The 23,170-nt window shown below is 39.2% G+C and overlaps 1 pseudogene; it reads right to left on the bottom strand.

The window, feature by feature from the left end:
- Nucleotides 1–23,170, bottom strand: part of LOC122663240 — a 122,924-nt pseudogene that overhangs the window by 5,641 nt on the left and 94,113 nt on the right.

Here is a 23,170-nt window from a genome sequence, read left to right as displayed (position 1 = left end):
GTTGTCTTCCACTTTCTGGTCTTCAGTACAGCCAGTCCCATTTTTCCAACCATCGCCATGGTAGCCTGTTTGACATGAGCAGTTATAACTCCCAACCGTATTATGACATGTAGCATTCTGATGGCAGGAATTATTGTGTCCATTTTCTTCACATTCATCTATGTCTTCATCGAATTCACCACCACATCACAAGAAGAATGATGAAAATTTTGTTAGCTATTTCCACGAAAACAATATAGGCTCCGTTTGTTTGGACCTTTATTTGGTAAATGTAAATTTTACATGTTGTAAAATATTTTAATGTTTATTTTTAGAAAAAAAAAAAAAAGAAGGGCAAATTACAAATCACCTCCTGATTGTCAAACAACACTCAGATCACCCCTTGGTTTAGATCCCAATATGACAAATTAGTCCCTATCGTTAGTTTTATGCTGTTAAGTGATGATGTCAGCGAGTTAAATAAATTTAAATTCCTAAACTACCTTTGACCAATGTTGAAGATGAAGGAAGGATAGTATTGTAAATTTAATTCTAATGTTGTAGTACAAGGGTAAAATAATCCTTTCACACCAATAACTAATAGTAGACTAACACCTTACTGTAGAGGGGTGATTTGAGTTTTTCTCAAAAACAAGGGGTTGATCTGAGTTTCGTTTGAAAATCAGACGGTGACGTGTAATTTACCCCCCCCAAAAAAAAAAAACACAAACAAACAAACAAACATTGGAAAAAACATTTTTCAACATAAAAAATTTTACATCTAAAATTTTTTGAAATGAAAATTTACTAGTAAAACTTTCCATATAAGATTTTATGGAGGGTGAACAATTGGAATCGTTATCGTCTCCTGTTACAGCACGATGCTGTAACGCATCGTGCGGTGCTGCACGTACAAGCCATGTGGTATAGCGGACCCCACATGATGCACATGGCCTGTGCAGCTGCCGCACGATGCATTACAGCACCGTGATGTAACAGGAGAGGATAAATATTCAAACAATCGACAGCCACAAACAAAATTATAATTGAGCATTTCAGAAAGATAAGATAAAGCTAATTACCTTGGCATCCTACTTGAGTGAGATAAGGGTTGCCTTCAAAACCTTCATTGCAGTAACACCGGTAGCCAGGGCCATTGGTTGAATCAGAGCAATGGCTATTTGGACCACAATCGTGAGATTTTGCTTGTTTACATGTCTGATTCCCAATTGCCCAATCCAATACCAGCTTATAATTCAATCTGTTTAATTTATAAGCCGAAAGATCTGATGAATCAAAGGTGAACCAGTTTGGATCGGCCAAGAAAGCAAAGCTGCAAGGGTTGAACTCCGAGTGGTTATAAAAAGTAGAAAGCGTGACCTGGAAATTTTTGAGGCCTGAAGGGATTGAGGTTTGGCAACAACCAATTCCGGAGCAAGACCCATTTGTCACACTATCGATTCTAGCACACAGAGACACGCACCCACTCGTATAGCTTTTGTCTGCAGGCCCGCTTATGTAGGCAAGGGTGTCGCATCCGATGGCTATGAACTTGTTGCGTCTGGCTGACATCGTGAATGGTTCCAATTCATTCAGATTATACGTGAAGTCCTGATCTTCTGTCTCCTCTCCACCTGAATTGAAGCATTGATAAGCATAACTATTAACCTCCAGTATGAGATGTGATTCCAATAATGAGATCTCAAAAACCTCACGTGAACCATCATATTTATAGGCTTTGAAGCTGGTGCTGTTATTCTTGGCCTCGCATGTAATTTGATAACCGGGATCCTTAAAGCATCCTTCTTTGACGCCAAATGGGTAAGGTATGGTCACATTTCCGCATTTCTCCTGGCAACCCGGCGAGGCTAGTGGTGGTGGAGGAACCGCCATGGCTACTATTGCAACTAATGAAAAAATAAGATTAAGCAGTTTCAGAAGATTCAGAACCATGGTGGCTAGCTACTCTTCACTAATTCAAGGAAGAATGTCTCTCCCTCTTTCTCCTTTTATATTCTCTTTTTTTTGGGAGTCAATCAAGAGGACCTATTGAGTCAAGGTTGGAACTGCTATGCCCCATTTTGTACTCTAGTATTATAGGACAACCGTTCTTATTGGGACACATAATCATCACATCATGGGACTCAACTGAAGTACATTAGTCGAGTTTTTCTGAATTTAGCTCAGGGCCTAGGGTGCTATCAGCCGTTGAGTGGTGTCACATACATTTTTATGTGTGCATTAAGATGTGTGCGACACAGTTCAACCGTTGGATGCTCCCTAACAGCATCCTAGGCACACGTCTCCCTGGAGTCGATCCTGATCCAGTTTTCCAATGTGAATCACAGAATTTTCCACCATTACTCAGAGTCAACATGGAAAATAAGTAATCTGACCGTTTCAATCAAGTAGAAACCAAATTTCCCTCTCTCTCTCTTTTTTTTTCCTTTCAGTTTGTGGGTGGGGTGAGGCGATTCGTCAAGATAAATATCTCTTTAGTCTTTGGAAACTTCTGCTACACGCCACAAGGAAACTAAATTGGGCTAAAAGTTATTGTGCCCGTGGTCATTACTCATAAGACACCCTACGAAGTCAAAGTAAGAATTTATGTGCAGTTTCCTCTCAAGAGGGAACTTTTCTATGGTTCATTTACTTGTACATATGTCATATGTAGTTTTTTTTTTTTTTTTTTTTGGTTGGACATATGTCATATGTAGTTACAGCATTCATATACATGGGAGTGGAGAAGAGCATGACGATGCTACACACATGGTTTGAGGTATCGGTATCGTATCACCCGTATTAGACGATATGTATCAGTTTTGTTGGTCACTGATACTGATATCGTACCGAGATCATATCGATACCAAAATACGAACAAGGGGTAAAAGTATAAAAAAAAAAAACTCATTTTTTAAAGAGAATCAGGAGCAAAGTTGTCCGATACAGGCAATCTAGACCGATACCATATCCGTATAATATTGATTTTACAGGTTATCGATACCCCGTTCTGATACCCATTCCGATACCGTGCACTAAAACCATGGCTACACACTAAAGATACTGATAAATTCTGAAACGTGAGAATGCTGCAACGTGAACTCACTAGCATAATCTTATTATCACATGTGTGCAGTGATATACATAACCAGTGAATATAGATGGTAATGGAATACACGTGGAAGATGCAACATCCAACGGTGTCAAGCTCTAGAAGAAAGAGAAAAAAAAAACTGGGTCAATCGAGCTCACATTGTTGGATGAAGCATCTTCCACATGTCGAGCAATCAGGCCCGAATTGCAAAGCACCGCAAGATCGGTGTACTACAAAGGATTTTAATATCTTAATCTAAGGAAATTGGGATGGAATAAGAAATACAATAGATAATTAGGTAAGGAGAGATTGACTCAATCTCATCCTAAGGAAAGAAATATCACTGGACTTCCATAGATTTGGAGGACAAGATGGGTACGGCTGGGCACAACTGGCCTTGCCCCCATAGTACAGGGGGTGTCCGAGTAATTTTCTCTATATTTGATACCTGATCAGATATTACGATAGTTAATCACGTATAGATACGGATCAAGTGTTAAGTATCACCAACTTTTTAATCTGATGATGGGTATTTGTTTAATTATTGAGCCATATATAAATATTCTAATATTTAGGTCATATTTGACCATTTCTTGGGTAAGTAAAAAAATATGTTAAACCCCAAAGAAAAGGAAAAAAAAACTGCAACGGTTGAACGGAAAAAATATCACATCAATTTGTTTGCCCGTCAATTTTCTCAATTCCCTCTAATAGAGGGAGGTGGACCCCCCTTCGGGTAATGTATTGGGGCAGAGGATAAGGTGGTCATTTCTATCCCCCTATTAGATGGAATTGAGGAAATTGAAGGACAGGCAAATTGAGGGGATAAAGATCTCCTGCGGGACAACTCGATAGGACAGATCCAAATTGCTATAGATGCATGTAGAGAGATGGTGATTGTTTTGAGCGACAACTCAATGCATAATTTTAGAGCAAATTACATGTAGCCCCCTCATATTTGAAACAATAACAGAAAACTCCCTATAGTTTCAACAATTACATCCATATCCATGAAACCTGACCGTGTTAATGAAATGTAAAAGACATTTTTACCCTTATTATTTCTTAAACTAAAAGATAAAATTGAAATACCAATTTTATCCTTTTTAAATTCCCAAACCTAAAATCCCCAAATCATCTTCTTCCTATTTCTGAACGTACTCAGGATGTAAACTTTTCTATGTTTGGAGATAGGTTTTGTCTAACATTAGCAAGGAATATGGCTAGGAATGCCTGCTCAAGGGACATAGATTCTATTGTACATTCACCTTCTGTTTAATTACTTTTCTTTTGTTGTCATCCAAAAAAAAAAAAAAAAATCATCTTCTTCCTCCTCCTGCAGCCCCACGGCTGCCACCTTCTTTCCTTTAACTCAGGTGTGGTTGAAATAGCTCATTAAACAGTATAAATGACTTCGTATCAGTCTGATCAAGACTCAGGCAAACTCTCTCTCTCTCTCTCTCTCTCTCTCTCTCTCTCTCTTATTTGTTTAGAGAGCCTATAATTAATTCAAAGTAGGAATTGCTGTGAAATTTCCTCTTAGAAAGAATATGTGTCATCAGTCCCTCTCTTTGTCGCCCTCTCTCTTTTAAGAGCCTATAATTAAGTCAAAGTAGGAATTGCTGAGAAATTTTCTCTTAGAAGGAATGTTTGTTACCAGTCCCTCTCTATTTCGCCCCTCCGATGACTGGAGTTCTAATCTTTTTCTTTACATTCACTGGCTACTTATTCCATTTCTGTTTTCCACTATATTTTAATGTCGAGATCAGAGTATTTTCCCACCAGTTTATGGTCTTAATTTTTCAGGCGAATAGTCTCATATATGTATGTAGATCGATAAATTTGACAGCTTCAATCTATTAGAGATGGACACAATTCCGCGTAAAAGGGTGATGAATGTGGAATACTTGAATTGGCTCCTACAAGACCCTAGCTGGAATTTACAAGGACTCAGGCTGTCAGCCAAACTAGCCTAACTCAATATCGACCACCCACGTGACCCAAGTAATTTGTGAACGCGTTGTGCACTTTAGTTTGTATTGGAGATAAAATCTCAATCTGATTTTGAATTCTTTTGAATTTGATTTGCTTGGTTGTATAGATAAAATCATAGTAGCTGCAGATATGCTTTCTTTGTTACATTAATCTGATCCGAATAGGGACAAAATCCCAAAAGCTAGGATCTTCATAGGACGTTCAAGAACACAATCAAATAAATAATAGAAAACAGGGATAGAACCATCAACTTTGTTTCGCATTCATAGTGACGATGATCGTAGCAGAAAATAAAGACCAAAGTTCTAGGTACTTCCCCTTTATTCCCAAAGTAACTGGCTTGATGAGAATACTGTATGCAGAGGGATGATGAACACTGAATATCTCCCTCTCTGTCCAGAATGCACTCCTCAATAGAGATTGAGAATAATTAGTTGTTATGGGTAGAGGGGGGACCTAGCTCTCCTTATATGGTAATTCTTATAGGGCCTGACTCATCACAATCCCAATAGGAATCTAGTCCATATAGGATTCCTAATATAACCCAATGACCTCCTTAATCCCAATACCATAATTAGCCTGAGTTTTAAGTTATTTAATATTAATCCATAATAAAGAATATATAATTATATTCCAAATATAATTCTAACATCCTTTCTTAGAATCCTTATTTACAGGAAAGAATCAAGGGACTCTAAGAAAAGAAGCATATTTCATGCTCCTGTCGTGGAACATGTTCAATGTCAATATCTTCGTCAGGGCCAGTTTTCATTTTTTATTGATTTTTTGTTGGGTCCGGCATTCTAGCAGATACTACAGTGCTCCAACCATCTTCATCTCCACTGCAATTTTTCTCTCTTTTGGTTACTCACTACATCCCCCCTGGGTTCGTACACCCGTGCCACGCACGAATCGGGAGCTTCTGGGCCCTAGTGAGCCTCAGACGGGTGGCCCCAAGAAATTATGCAGCGACGAAGGTTTGATCACGAGACCTCGCTTCCTGAGGCAGAGTCTCATGTCCCCTCCAAGCCAGCTGCACTAACCCCTTGAGGTTGTATTTTGTGGGTTTTGATACAAGTAAAATAAACCAAACGACCAAAACATGACGCGTGGACAGTGTAGTTCTTGAAGAAGATTGGTGAGTTGTACCCTCGTGCCAGGTCATTTATTTTCAAATAGAAACCGACTTCAAATCAAGCACCTACTATTAGTATCCTACTCAGAATTAGAAACATGCATCACCTCACCATAACCGGTTAAAGAAGATCTATGAAAGCAGGATTGAACTCCCAAATTAGTAAGGGAATCTCCCCAAGAACTCCATGAATGGAAACTTCCCATAACATGACTCTACATGTTTATTCTGTCTCCCAAAAGAAAACTACTAATAGGGGAAGATGATGTGCCCAAGAAGGACTCTAATCACCGACTTATATCACAAGGTATTGCACTATAAATAAGATCTCACATGAACATGTAGGGCCAAACTCCAAGCTGTGTGAATATGCTCTGTTGTTGCAAGAGAATGGACTTAGGCATCAGAGAGTCCCCGCCGGAGTCCACTCCGACCACCTCTGGTGTCCTTTTCCTTTGCACTTTGCAGGTATCCGCCGACAGCAAGTCAGAACTCCACAACATGTTTCATAACTTAGTACTAGAAATGAACAATTTATTTCCATGACATATACACTACTATTCCAACCTGATCAGTTAATTCTCAGGATCCATAAATCCCAAACCAGGAGGAAATTAATTCTAACAACATTCTTTTGTATCAAGAAGAAATCCATCTAAAGCAAAAATGCTTCAAATTATGTTAGATATGATTTAGTATAACTGAACTTGTTAGGACCGTGTCGATAGTGTCAATCGGTTAAGGGAGAACAAACAACAGAAAAGATGGTGTGTAACAGAATTTTCATTCTCTCAAGTGCGGTGCATCATCCAGTGCATCAACGGTGTACCTCACTTGTACATTGGACTTTTAAAAATGCACAAGTGAGATGATCGTTTGACACACTTTAAAGGTTCACTGGGTACACCATGCTAGAGAGGATAAAAGTTCGGTAATGTGCCCACATATGAAATTTTCTTAGCTTGTCTTTTCAAGGTGAGTGTTTCCCGCTGATGGTTATGTTGTAGGTGGGTTAGTTTTCCCTTTCATTTGTTATTTTTTATGCGTCTGGGTATGCATGGACATTAAACACTTGTAATTTTTCCTTTATTTCTTAATATATCTTTGTTGACCTTTAGCAAAAAAAAAAAAAAAAAAAACATATTCAACACAATTGCTATTCGATCTTATTATCTCTCAATGTATTATGTGAGTACATGTAAATTATTTATGTAAAAATTATGTGAATAAGGTTTTAAGAGTCATTTTCGAAGATAAGTAATTGGTATTTTGTAGTATATAATATTTTAGATTTAGTTTTTTACCACATTATGTTATTTTGATTTTTCTTTAATTTCTGTAAGTTTAATGTGTTCTTTTTTTTTTTTTTTATTAATCCAATCATTATTTGATACCTGATCTGATATTTGGATATTTAATCAGGTATGGATACGGATCAAATGTTAAGTATCAACGGCTTTTTAATCCGATGATGGGTATTTGTTTAATTATCTAAATATTCTAATATTCAGGTCATATTTGACATTTTATTGGGTAACTAAAAAAATTATATTAAACCTCAAAAAAAGGGAAAAAAAACTGCAAGGGTTGAACGACCAGGTCTTGGTATGGTTATAGAAACTCAGAGTCGCACGTTGAAGCATTTGAGCCCCCACTAGAGAACGTGGATCCTGCTCTTGTACAAAGTACCATCTAAGGTGCTCTAGGGCCATTTACATGGAATCCACTGTGAGACTCACAGGCGAGATAGTTTTCATGTGAATGGCCCTAGAGGACCTTGGTCTCACCACGGGATTAGGTCTGGCATCAACCGATTCCAGAGCAAGACCCGTAGCTTACACGGCCTTGTTTACACGCACCCAGACACCCAGTCTTGAAGTCTTTGTCGTTGGACTCAGTAATGGTAGGCACAGTGTCACATCCAATAGCTGTAAAAGTGAAAGCCCTGAATGACGTTCCTATGCTAAGTCAATGCCCATAAGGTCTCGAATCGAATGACCTTGGAAATGCTTACCACATCTTTACAGAAAGTTTTCTTTCACCATGCAGTGAACGTTCCTCACATCATTCTATGGTTCACAATCCTTATAGGATTTTAATATACTTTTCAAAATATTTTTTCAATACCTTTAAAGCCCCTCAGTGAGTAGAAATAATAGATTCCCATTCACCTTGTCTTAAGGAAAACTTTTGATCCATTAAATTATGTATTGGGAGAAGGTTTTCTTTTTTTAATCTTGATGAAATTTCAGGAAGAGTGTAATTGTAGAGTAAAAGAAATTGAGAAAAGAACCAGCATGCAGCCACATCATGCGGTCTCTCACATACAGTCTCTCCTGTGCACTCTTTGTGTCTCTACCCCCTTCCTGTATGGTGTTTGTGTTCCTGAGTCTTGATCAGCTGCACTTATGTTTAGGTTAATTACTCTACATGTATGCGTATGCTGGTGACTCACCACATGTCCTACCAGGAGGTAGTTACCAACGTTATCTCAATTTTCAATTTATTTTACTTTACTATTTCCTTACCTTTTGTTGGTCAACCGAAACATTCAAAAGTGTGTTGTTGGCAATTGGAATGGTCGTATTGGTGATGTGACAGTGGATTATGGTGAGTTGGAAGAGCGGGAATGGTTATACAGGTAATTACAAAGTGACAAGGGTAGTTTGATCATTTGACAGAGATATAGAGGCTTCCGGACTAGTGGGACACCATTTGGCAATGTCTTAGGTCCTTACTAGTGTTTGGTGAAGGACCGGAGCAACAGGTGAAGGCCCCATACAGTTAAAGTTGGAATTTCACAAGCCACGCATTGGCAGCCACTTTGATGCCATTTTTGGAAGGTCTAATGGCAGAATTAGGCAGAAAATTCTTCACAAGAAATTTAGTTTGTCGAGTCATTGTTCCAACACAAAATTATATATTTTTTTTATGAAAAATAGTTCGACATATAATCATCCATATTAGAAAGTCTTGCCTGCGTAGCTAACCTATGAGCTGGAAGTATTAAACTTCTAGGTTGTTTAATAATAGTTACATTCCCAAAAGACATAGGAAGAGAATAGAAGTTAACAAGCAAATAAAACAAATACCAAGGTCATGGATGTATTTCTTGATCTGTCAGCCAGTTTTTCACCTCCTCCGAATCAATCCAGATTGTTATGTTCCTACACTCCGTCAGTAGGGTCCTTTCGTCACCTTCGTTGATTCCTCTAAGTTTCGTTTCTTGGGCTGTCCCTGCATAACTAGAGTTCATACAAGAGGCAAGGATTTCATTTTTGTGAAAGATAAAATATCCCCATCCTCCCTTTTTAGTGGATGTATCAAAACTACCATCAGAAATGAGTAGGACATGGTCCATTGTACATTGGTTTAGGTAATAGTCAAGGCCAGGGTTGATATCCATGAGAGCTTGGTTCTCCTTATGGCCATCAACATTTTTGTCTTTCTCAACAGTGGTTAACAGATTATTATCCACAATCCAGTTACAAATATTCTCCATTACATGGTCGGGATAGAATTTTTTTCCTTGGAAGATTATTCCGTTTGAAATATAGAGTAATACTGGCAATACTTAGAAGCCTATCTCCAACACAATTTGTTCACATCGTTTCAATATCAAACGAGGGAGTTACATTGGTTTTCGTGTCGTCGTGCGAAAATGGAGTGAATTGAGAGAAGGTTAAATAAGCTTGGACGAGTTTGGGGAGCATTCTAGAACCCTTTTTCCTACATACATGGGTGGTTCCAGTAGCTTACCTCTCTCCTGGGCCTTTATTCTCTCTCCTCCCCTTAGAATGAGTACAAAATTCATTAAAATAACATTTTTATGGCTTAGATTCCATTTGGTGCACTCTGGTAGTTCGAGAGGATCCTTTAAAGGTGTTTCTGTGATACAGCATATTATGGTTAGATGGCTGTGATCATAAGATTCCAAATCCTTGTATTCTACGAAGGCTTGCAAGGGTACGATTCTTTGCGATGAAAAAAATTCTTGTACTAGTGTTATGGTTGGTTGGTGCATACAAACTCCACGCACCACAAAAATCAAGTCTTGATCTAGTGAGTCGTGCACATATAGATTGTCGAAGGAAGATTCTATATTACAGGTTTAAATAACTTGCGCGTACAGCTAACAATACCGTCAAGATTTGACTTCGAAAAAGTCACATGCCATCTTGAATCCTCATCTAATGAAAAGAATTGATACCGTCTAATGTACCCCGTGATCTCGCTAAGGTTTAAATCGGTTCTACTATAAGAGCATATGAGATTCCATTTTATAGGATCTAAGAGCTCCCTATCTTTGTATGTCGATCTGACGTCTCTTATTCAAGGCGCCATTTAAACTTTGATTGGACGGCCTATATCTTAGCCGCCAGACCTCATGACATGCTGACAATAACGCCACCAATGGTGAGATTCCAAATGTCACGAAATATCTTCTAAATTGCAAATCCCCCCCCCCAAGTTACTATTTTGGTTTGCCTAATTTTGGAATGCCATATCTCAGCCATCTGGACTCCGATTTACAAGCCGCAAAGTGTTGTGTGCTAACCTAAACAAGAAAAACACATATGAAGGAAGAAAACTTCAGAAAATTCACAAAAAAATCTTTTGTGCATGAAAGAGCAAGAAGGGGTTGTTTTTTCGATTTTCGCACTCATGGGAAACGTGCAATATCTTGAAATTATTCCATAGGTGTTGTTGGTTGTAGAATTATTCTGCAAGAAGTAATCCTTGATTGTAAATCCCCATTTTGTATGAGATTTTTGGTTGGACTATAAGTCTATTTTGGTCATTGTATTGGGGGATATGCTTCTGTTAATTGCTTTTAATCATTATAACTTCGGCAAGTGGGGTGCTTGACCGTAATTGGGATAGTAGCCCTCATTTGTTTGGTCGCACAAACTGAAATAGGAATTGTAAGTTCCTAGATGGTGGTTGAAGTAAAAAATTGAGTAGTGTATCGTGTAATATACGAAACCCTGGTTAACGTATTGCACTATGGATGTAGGCATATTGTCAAACCACGTAAACCATTGATTGAGTTTCCAACATGTGGCTTCCTTCACCCATATAGACACCTACTATTATAGGTAAGTAGTATCTCTTATATTAGGTAAGTAATTTCTCTTAGGCCTATATATATGAGGCCCCTTCTTTGTAATCTGAGTGATCAAGGTATTCAAGCATAATGAAGTTCTGTTTAATATTGTTCTCCTTCCATGTTCCATAATTTATAAGTTCTGATCTGGTATCAAGAGCCTCTAGCTCCACCGAGCAAGAGATTCATTCCTTTTTTTTTCAATATTCTCATCTCCAAATCGAGCCACCATTCTTCCTTCAAGGCTCCAATGAGCACACCATCCGCCATGCTTCCCTCTTCTAGTTTTCGTTTTTTAATCCCTTCCCTCTTGAAGTCTCACGTCTGCAACCGCAATACCATCACCACATCATCCAACATCATGGCCTAATTCCGTTCCATCAAAAAAAAAAAAAAAAACAAAAAGCAACCCATTGTCGGCTCAGTTCCACTAAGCATAAAAAAAAATCATCCACCTTTCTTTTGTCTCTCATCTAATCTCTGCCTTATTCTTTTATTTTCTTTGATTGTTCTATTTCTGTCATCCTTAAGTCGTGCCCTGAGTTGAGGTCTCTTTTTCGGGGCGTGCCTCAAGTAGAGGGCTTAAGGCTTTAACACAAAAAAAAAAAAAAAACAAAACAAAACAAAAAAAACTCAATTTCGTGCACCAGCAACAACTCTAATGCGCGCGGGCACCCCAATTTCTTCTCAATTCCTGTCTCATCTGTACACCAGCAGCAGCTCTACAGCGCGCGGGCACCCAAATTTCTTCTCAGTTGTGCACCAGCAGCAGCTCCACAGCACGCGGGCACCCCAGTTTCTTCTCAGTCATTTTCTCACTTGTGCACCAGCAGCAACTCCACAGTGCGCGGGCACCCCAATCTCGGCCGATGAATCATACCACACCAAGCTCCTACGAGCACCCACGACCTCGCCATTCAAGACGCTCGTCATTTCAGTCACATGCGTGTTGTAGATTGTGTAGACCTTTCAATTCAATAATCAAGCTGAGCGTTTCTCTTCTATCCACGCTCATCTTGTGGGGGAGTATTAGAGATATATTAGGAATATTAGTATTAGAATAAGAGAAGGATCTTCCATCCTTATGTCAACAGCACATTAGGTAATTTTATATTAGGAATCAAGTTCATAATATCATGCAATCTTCAATGTATCTCTCTCAATCTTCCATGAATAGTAGAATGTCATATTGTAATCCTTTATATTTGGAATGTGTATAATAGGTGATTGAGCTTCCAACATGTGGATTCCTTCACCCATATATACACCTACTATTATAGGTAAGTAGTATCTCTTATATTAGGTAAGTAGTTTCTCTTAGGCCTATATATGTGAGGCCCCTTCTTTGTAATCTGAGTGATCAAGGTATTCAAGCATAATGAAGTTCTGTTTAATATTGTTCTCCTTCCATGTTCCATAATTTATAAGTTCTGATAACCACTATGTCATGTACTTTATTTACTTTATGAAATTATATTGGAGTGCGTTTGAGTGAGGGCGGGTGTGCATATCTTGGAGGCCTTGCCATTCTGTTGGTTGTGAAGCAAGGGTGCACACGAAACTCTAGACTGGTAAAATTGGGGTTCCCCAGCCAGTCGGTGTTTGTGTAGTGTGTGACAAGTGTTCAGTGCAAAAGGTTGTACGTATTAGTGCATCAGTGTTAGCAATTCAGTGTATTGCATTTGGTGATTGTGAGCAACTGTATCAGAGACCGCCATCAGTATAGGGATATCAAGTTCAGTGTTGGGAGAATTTGAAAAGGTTTTTAGTGAACCTTATTCACCCCCTCTCATTCTCTAGCTGGGATCATGACCTTTTATCCTTATATGTCAGCAAAATTTATGGAAACCTATTCTTGGTGTTAGGCTATCAGCCTCTATTTTGATGCTTTGCCCTCTTTCTCCGATCCATTGCGGTTCTCCACTGCGTGTTTGGGTAAGCCATAGCTAGTGAAGCAAGCAACAAAGAAAGATTTGAAAAAAGTGCCATTGTGCCTCTCTTGCTCACTGACACCAACATTGTTATTATTGGATTGGTTGATTAGTGCTACAATGACAAAATGAGGTGTCAACACCCATTAATTGTTCATGCCATATACATGTTAAAATTGAAGACAACTGCTAGCGCAATTGTTTGCTGCTTTTCCAATAAAGTGCATGCTCCTTTGAGGTCATCGGTTCAACTCTTATGGATAGATACATTATAAGATTTAATGTAAATATTTTTTTCACTAAAAGATCATATTGTATTAAAAGGAAAGAACAAATGATTAGATTGTACAACACCAGGACGAACAAAAATCACAAAAGCTCAACGCTTAAACAAATGAAATCTTGGTCTTCTTTGCGCATCAATCCTGAGATCATCTTATAAAAGTTGTACAGTGCTACATACTTATATAGGTTTACAATACCAATCATATTAATTTCTAAAAGAGAACTTTATCATCATTAATGCGAAAGCCACCTACTAGTGCTGCACAATATATCAACGAGCAATCTGTAATGGTAGCATGAAAGAATCCCCTAAAGACTCTTGACCAGACACATTGATAGTAGAACTTGTTGACGGTTTACCTTGAAAGCTTTGAATTTCCAAGTGATTATGAGGTATCAATGGATGCTCACACAACATTCTCAGGGAATCAAGCTCCATTGCAACTTCTTTCATTTTTGGCCTATCTTCTCCTTTATCCTTTAGACATCTTCCTGCAAGCTCTGCAACTGCCACTAACTGTCCCTTATCTACCTCATTGAATACTTTGTAATCAAGAATCTGAACAAGGTTGTTATTTTTCAATGAAGAAACAAAATACATGGCAAGGCTTCTATGTTCCTCAGATTCTTCTGATAGAATCGGTTTTTTCCCAGTCAAAAGCTCAACAAGAACAACACCAAAGCTATAGACGTCACTCTTATCAATTAATTGACCTGTATAAAAGCATTCTGGGTCCAAGTAACCTAATGTCCCTTGAACTAATGTTGTTACTTGAGTTTGATCCAAAGGAGCCAGCCTTGAAGCCCCAAAATCAGATACTTTAGCTGTGTAATTATAATCTAAAAGTATATTGGAAGACTTGACATCCCTATGGAGAATCGGTATTGAATGAGAAGAGTGCAAATATGCCAATGCTCCAGCAGTTTCAGCGGCAATTCTTAAACGATTCCCCCATGAAATAGATATTTCCTGATTCTCATTATGAATATGTTGGTAGAGGGTTCCATTAGAGATAAACTCGTATACCAATAATGGAACCTCTGATTCTAAACAACAACCCAAGAGCTTCACCACATTTCTATGGTTGATTTGAGAAAGGATATCTACCTCATTGATAAACTGTATTATTTGGCCTTTATCCATTATTTTGGATTTCTTAACTGCCACTACTTTGCCATTTGATAAGATTCCTTTGAAAACTGTACCATACCCTCCATGTCCAAGTATCCTGCTCTCCTCAAAGTTGTTGGTTGCCCTAATGAGCTCTTCCATGGTAAAAATCCCGGCATTATCTGCGAGACCTTTACGCGAAGCAATTTGTTGTTGCAATAGCATACCTCCATTTTGCTTGAAGAATTTTTGTCTATTTTTGATGATTCTTCTTCTCTGGATTACCCGGTATGCAAAATAAATACAGAGAAGTACAAATATAAAGCTCGTACAAACACCTGCATATATAAAACACAAGTTGGACATTAAATTTCTTTTTCAATTTCCACATTATGGTAGTGTTTGGTATGCATTCTTGGAATGCATTTTAGGTCGATTTTGCATTCGCAAACAATAAAATAATTATTTGTATCATCCGACACTACAAAATCAACTTAGAATGCATTCCAAGAATATAAACCAAACACTGCCTAGCGGGTGGGTTGTTTCTATAGATATTTGTGTCTGGCCTACCTTCTGGTAGGCTTTGAACGAATTCATGTTGAAGCCCAATATAACCTGGATTATGTTTATGGTTGTAACTTAAGAAAAAGTAATAGGTTTGTCAACGCTCGGATATTATATTCAGATTCGGCTTGTTTAAGATGAATTTGAATACAGCGATATCCAAGCAGATAAATCTCCTATCTGATTAAAAAACATTTGATTAATAATTGTTTTGGATATAATTAATTGCATAAATGGGAGAGGGTTCCTTACACTGCCGAGTGCAGTTTCAGGCGAATGAGGAAACTTCCTTTGGAATCTGAAAATTGGAGAGGAGGCGTTTATGACATATCACCCCCTCACATGAAAAGTGAAATGTGAGGGGGGGGGTGTAATTTCATTTTTGGGCTGGCTTTGCCTAAGACTCCATTTGTTTTGGCGCCTGAAAATTTTACACGACAAATTTTACTTTGTAAATATAAAATTATATATGTTGAAAAATTTTCTAATGTTTGTTTCAATAAAAAAAAAACCAAACATTGGAAAACTTTTCAACATTCAAAATTTTACATCTAAAATTTTTTGAAGTGAAACAAACGGAGCATGAACGTAATTCCTATCACATGTAAATTATAAGACCGAGTTCCAATTCACTGTAGGGCGGGAGAAGGCTGGAAGGGGTATTAGGAGGGTATTTTGGAACATACAAAAACCCTAGGAGCGGTTTGTGAACCCTAAGATGGTAGGTGAACCGTCCTCTATGGGTGGAGGGAAATTATGTAAACAATGAATGGGACCATCGCTTGATGGAATGAAAAAAGTTCAGCTGCCGTGACTGAGTGAAAGTCCAGCTCCCTTGGTTTCCATGTAAATAAAATTTTTAAATTTCAAGAAAAACAAAAATTAAAAAAATAAGATTTATGTCGTTTTAGTTGAGAGTTTTCCCTTTGCAGGATTTTATTTTACTCAAAAATCTAGTAAAGAAAATAGAAATTTTAATATTAATTAATTAGAAAGAAAATTACCTGCAATAATTCCTATCAATGGAATGGCTTTCAGGTTCTGAGTACAGCGAGTCCCGTTGGCCAAACCATCGCCATGGTAGCCTTCTGGACAATAGCAGCTGTAACTTCCCACAGTATTATTGCAAATAGCATTCTCATAGCAGGAATTATTGTATCCTTTTGCACATTCATTTATGTCTTCATCAAATCAATGGCCCCATCACAAACAAGAATAATGAAACTTTGTTAGCTACTTTAACCAAGCCAAAGCGAACAATTGACAACTACATGCAACAATATATATAATTGAGCATTTCATGTATTAGGAATCCATCCCAGTCCTGAGTTCCCTTAGCTGGGTCCAGGCCCGGCCCTGATTCTGGACCAAAAAAATCCAATCTTGACCCACCTTGAGGGTCAGACCAATCCTGATTGACCCTGACCATGGGGTGGGGGTGGGGAAAGAAGATTCATGGGCTGGCCAGGATGGGAAGAAGAAGAAAAAAGGATAAAGAAAGAAAGAAAGAAGAAATGGTTGGGTTGGGTTGGACTGGGCCGGGCTCAACCCAAGGCGTTAGCTCTAACCTGATCCAGCCCTGACTCAAGGTCTGAAATTCCCAACCTTAACGGACAGGTTAGCATATCTCAACCCAGACACTATTCAGGCTCAGGGCGGGCTCAGGCCATCAGGGCTAAACTTGCCTCCTAGCTAGTAACATATATAATTAATCTCCAATTTGAGATCAAATCAATCTAAGGAATTGAATCACAAGAATTAACAAAACCCCATATATAATTCAGAAAAGATCGATAATAAGCTAATTACCTTGGCACCCCAGTTGAGGGAGATATGGGTTACCATCAAAACCATCTTTACACTTACAAAGATAGCCTGGGCCATTGATTGAATTATAGCAATAGCTATTTAGACCACAAGCATAAGATTGCGTATCTTGTTTGGCTAATTCACATGTCTGATTCCCAATTGACCAGTCCATCACCAACGGAATCGGCGATCTCTGGAAGGTAGTAGCTGAGATATCTGAAAAATTGAAGGTGAACCATTGTTGATCGGCCAAGAAAGCAAAGCTGCAAGGGTTGAACGACAAGTTCCTGCTATGGTTAGAAAAAGATCCAAGTTTCACGTTGAAATGTTTGAGCCCCCACGGGATTGAGGTCTGGCAACAACCGATTCCAGAGCAAGACCCGTCGTTCCTCACACCACTCAGGTTACGGCACTCAGACATGCACCCAGTGGTGAAGTCTTGGTACTCGTAGTCACTAATGTAGCCAAACGTGTCACAACCAATGGTTATAAATTTGTTGTGGGTGGCTGAGAATCGGAAGGGAGATTGTCGCAAATCAAAATAATAGGATTCATACGATGACCTCCCAGTCGAATTGTAGCAGTCATGAGCATAAAAGCGGCTAACGAATGAAGCTTGGCCATCTAATGATATACTAAGAACTTCAATTGTAGCATCTTTATTTCCTTGGTAAGCTTTCAAGCTGCTGCCATTCCGGGCCTCGCATGTTATAACATATTTATTATCATCCATGGAGCATCCTTGAACCCCAAATGGATAGGGGATCCGCACATCTCCACATTTCTCCGTGCAATTAGGCAACGTTTGGGGTGAAGCCACCACAACTATTGCACCTACTGATAGAAAACTAAGGAGTGAAAGCAATATCAGATGTTTCAGAAACATGGCTTTGCTCATATTTGCCTTCTCTTCCATGTTTTGGCCGGACGAGTTTGATGGGCTATAAATTAGCTCAAGGAAAGAAGGCTTAACCCTCCCCACACGCCAAAAAAAAAAATCTCTCTCTCTGGAATGAAGAGTCAAGAGACCCTATTATTTAGTCAAAGCAAGAAATTGCGACGGAGTTACTCTCTAGAGTTTATGACAAAGATACCTCTCTCTATCACTGGGGTGGGGGGTTTCGTCAAGATAGAGGCTTTTCACCCCTCTTATGGGGAAGGGGTCTTCGTCAAAATAGAGATCACTCTAGTCTTTGGACACTTAAATACTCAAGAAGACAACTAAACTAATAATCTCATCCATAGTGACATGATCCCCCTACGAAGTCAAAGTTGGAATTTCTGTTGAGTTTCTTCTTAGAAGGAACTTTTCTATATTTCATTATACACATCTCATTTTTTTTTAGGGGATGTCAATATAGATCTCATTATCATAAGAAATATATATTGGGCTCAAATTTTCTACAAATAGGATTGGAAGACTGATATACTAGAAGGGAAAGATCCAATACAAAATGAATCCGGCTGGTATTTGATGTATTTAACAATCAGAACAGCTAGATCACCATCCAATTTATCCAAGGCCAAAAGGCTATTTATTATGCAGTGGGCCATATGGATCAAAATGGATCACAAGTTTTAGCCTGTGACCTTTTTTAGTGATTGTATGTGCCAAATAATGGAATCATTCCCCCCCAAGGCCAACACACTTGTAATAAGGATTCTCTCCAGTCATCCAGGAGAGAAAGCCTTCTCACATGTACATGCACCCTACACACTCAACCATGGTTGTATATCCTTTCTACTTCGATCTGAGATATCATGGGGCAAAACGATTGCCTTGCCCCCATGAAAAGCATATATCCAACCCCTATTGATACTTTCTCACGCGCTCCATTGGCTTACACACTGATGCATGGGCAATGATCCTAGACAGAAAACTCTTTTTCTTTTTTATTTTGTTAACTTACTACTACTATTTTTTGAAGAAAGTTCTCTATGGGGGAGTGTACCATCCACACCCAAATACAAAAGGGTACAATAAGAGCACATGCAGTGAAATTACCATTTTTCATGGGGGTGAGGCAGTCATTCCCCCCCAGTGTCTGGACACTGGGCGCACACTCCCCCAGGCCCCACTATGAATTTTGTCCTTTTTTTTTTTTTTTTTTAAATTCTAAAGGGCTCATCTTGTGTTTAGAAACTCAGCTTCAGTGGAGAATATTCTGATGATTTTAGACGACCTTTGACCGAGTTTTATAGCACAAGGGTTATTGTATGTTTTTTTTTTTTGCTAAAGATCAGCAAAGATATATTTAAAGATAAAAAAGAATATAAAAATGTTAAGGTCTAAATGCTTAGACGTAAAAAAATATTATAATTGTTTTATTAGGTTATTGAATTTATTCATTTATAATATTAACAATATTATATGGAGTATTCAAATGAATTTAGATGGCCTTTGACTGAGTTTTACAGCACAACGGTTATTGCATTTATTCATTTATATTATTAGCAATAATATATGGAATATAAATAATAATAATAATAATAATAATAATAATAATAATAATAATAATAATAATAATAATATTATTATTATTATTATTATTATTAGGTTTTTTACAATTACCACCCCAAAATCTTTTGTATTTACGATTACCCCCAAAACTTTGAAACAACTATTACCCTCCCCTATTGCATACTAATAACCAACTGACCCCACCGTTACAGACCCGTAACAGAAGGGGTTAATCGTGAAGTGTGCCGTTGTCCGAATTTTTAGGACCAAAATGCCCTTTTAGGGTGGTAATTGTAAAATACCTCCCACCCCATCACCGTCCGTTCTCCTCCTCCTTCTTCTCCTTCTTCTTCTTCCATGACGTCGGTTGCAGAGAAAATGGTGTAGACTCGGGAAGATTGTACAGTGATAGGGATTGACCCAAACACCCACAAGCCCTTGACTGAAACTGAAGCACAAGATGAGAAGAAATGCAGAGAAATGAAGACTACTTGCAAACATCTCAGCCCAAGAAACAGAGAACCTTATCAAGTTTACAACTTGGGACTACAATTTCCATTAACGATTCAAACTACTATGTTCAGCCTGTGACCAAGCAAGTCTTTGATCCTTTCCCTTTGTTTGAATTCCAAGAGAGCACAATCAATCCAACGGGATCTAATCCCAACTTTCTGTATCAAAGCCACCAAGATTCCAGAACTTTGAATCAGAATCAAACCCATTTGAAACGAGCTCAGAATTTGGGTTTTCTTCGATTTGCTGTCCAGCTTCTTGTGATAATGTCACAGAGACAGATATTTCAAAGAATTCTATCACTACATCAAGAGTGAGTAATGGATTCTTCTTCAATGAAGCAAGAGAGAGTTCTAGCAACAGTTGTAACTGTGGAGAACAGAATTCATCAGAAAAATTTTCCTCTTTTTTTTCAAATCTAAGATTAGGTAGCTCATCTTCTCCTTGCCCTGGCAATCTTTATGAAGGGAGAGCGAATCCTTAAATCTTTAAGCTGTATGTGTAAATGCTCACTCCATAACCCCAAAATCACCATCAAAGCACAAGAGCAGAACCCCTTCACCCACCCCTTCATCGCCTTCCTTGATGTCGTGTCCTCGTGGGGAAGGTTTGGCATATGATCGTGTCAGAGGTTCCGCAAAAGGCCATGATTGAATTGAAGCCCTCTAGGTGTTGAACAGGATTGATCGTGCCGTCGTAATACTCAAGCGTCAGCATCTTGAACTCTTTGGGTAAGGGGACGCTCATAATCTCATCCGAGAGTGTTGTCTTCCCGGAGAAGACAGGTTTCTCGGATAATGGCTACTTCAACTCCCTAGTTCCGATCATTTTGTTCGGCATCTGATGAACCCGAACTGCTTTTCTTACTATCGTTGTTGTCCTGCTCCTACGTCCACGGTCATGGAGGTTGAACCCCGTGTGAATGCGCTTGGGCAAGCACTCGAGAATTATGTTGGAGAACTTAAGTCAACTCCTGGAATTGTTGTTGTAAGGCCCGGAACTGCCCCTGAGGCCTGTAAGTCAATCTGTAGCGGCTCATGACCCGCTTGGCCATGTTGTTGTTGAGTCTTTCTTGACCCCTGCCTTGGGGCCTTGCTGCCTCGACATTGGTTGGGAAGTATCGGTTGTGGACCCTCGAGAGGAGGAGCTCCTTGATCGAGCCTATCTAAAGTTGTTGCGATTTCTACCGCCGTGATTCGATGCGGTTTGGTGTTTGCTTTTGATAGTAGTCATGATGGATGCTCTTACTCTTTCGGTGTTCCTACAGACGACGCCAATCTATTTCCGCCGAAATCTAATCGAGTGACGTGGAGACCTACAAAAGGTGATGAGGGGCACTAAAGAGACCCGGAGCGGACTCTAAGGGGGGACTCTCCGATGCTTAAGTCAGCCCAGAAGAACAGTTAATGAAGAGAGCGAGTACGGAAAGAGTCAGAGCTTTTTGTGTGTAAAAGTGAATTACCTCTCTGGGTACCTATTCTCCTCTTATATATAGGTGTCAGTTATCAAGGCGGTAGTTGGTGCACTTTTCGGCACGTGTCCGAGTTGCACTACAAAATATGAGTTTTTTAACGGCGATTTTTTTCATGGCTATTGATCCAAAAACCGCGACAAAAGGTTTTTAACCACGGTTTTAAAACCGCGGCTCATCCGCAGCCGAAAGTAGTGCCGTATTTGAAAATCGGTCTATCCCCACGGTTTTAAATCCCCGCGTGTAGAGTTTTTTTCCCTACGGTTTTGGAAAACCATGGCCACAAATCACCGCATGCATTTCTACACGAAATGTAATTAATTATTAAAAGTTTTTATTTTCAAAAATTATTTTTAATATAATAACATCAGCCACGGTTTCTAAAACCGTAGCTATATATCAATGTTTTAATAAAAAAAAACCCCACCCCTACCAGCTACGGTAGGGGCAGGTTTCTCTCCGGCAACACCCAAGTCTTGCGTACCCCTCGGCCTCCACACCCCACCCTAGAAACCCCACCAATGTTGTTCTCATTGTACTCCCCTCCCCTACTCTCACCCACGCACCCACCCCCTCTTCCAACAACTCTATAAGCCCACCCTCGCACCGCTGCAACCCCGACGCACCTCCATCTTCTTCCCCGATTCTCATCACCCCAACCTCTGTCCAGAGTCTACGCATAGTCCTTGCACATCTAATACAATTTGCTGACCTTTTAGCAAAAAAAAGAAGAAGAAGGCAAGAGGAAGAAGACGACTGCCTGAGAAGAAGATGAGCAAGGGGAAGGCCAAATGATCAGGAGAGGGAAAGCAACAATGGCAACAGCGTAAGGTCTGAGACTAAAACGAACATTGGAGGGTGGTGGTGTGTCCATGGACGGCTGTTTAGAGGCTTGCGTTGTTCAGCTTCCTGGTTCTGAGGTGGAGGAGTGTATCAGTTCTGACATCCGTTCTCAGGAAAGGGTTGGAGATCCATATCCAGATCTAGTTGGAGGAGTGGAGGTTTCTCAACACTCAGTAGAGGAAGGTGAGATTAATAGAGATGCTATGGCTAGCTTTTCTTCAGGTCTTTTAGGGAAACGGAGTTCTCTTTTCAAAGAATCCTCAGGCAGCACTGAGGGACTTCCTTTACACTATGTAGAGCCAGCAAGTTTTGAGGGAAGGTTCGTGGCTACCTGTCCAAAGCAGATAGTAGATGAGGAAGCCAGGTTATGGGACAACACATTGCTGGGTTATTTTGTGGGAAGAAGACCTCCGTTCCCTTTGGCTAAGGATTCTCTACTAAAACAATTGAGATGCAGAGGTAATGTGGAAATTTCAATGCTCAACTCAGGGGTTTTCATTTTCTCTTTCTCATCTAAAGAAGACATGTTCAATGTGTTGGAGAGAGACATCTAGTATGTTCAAAGATGACCAATGGTGCTCAAACTCTAGTCTCCTCAAGCCAGCTTGTCTAAAGTTTCTTTGAAATCAATCCATATTTGGGTTTCTCTGCCCAACTTGCCCTTTCATCTATGGAGTAAGGATGCTATGAGTATCATCGGTAGTAACGTGGGTATTCCTCTATTTTTTGATAGATGGACATGTTCTAAGGAGAGACTTTCATATGCCAGATTATGCATTGAAGTGTCAGCTTCAAGAGAGTTGTGTAACTCTATAGAAATCAGGGAGGAAGGGGAAGCGCCATTCATGCAGCAAGTGATCTATGAATGG

The sequence above is a fragment of the Telopea speciosissima genome, chromosome 5 (assembly GCF_018873765.1).
Source record: "Telopea speciosissima isolate NSW1024214 ecotype Mountain lineage chromosome 5, Tspe_v1, whole genome shotgun sequence".
NCBI classification, from domain to species: domain Eukaryota; kingdom Viridiplantae; phylum Streptophyta; class Magnoliopsida; order Proteales; family Proteaceae; genus Telopea; species Telopea speciosissima.
The sequence above is the reverse complement of the archived record's forward strand: the minus strand, read 5'-3'. Positions and strand labels throughout refer to the sequence as shown.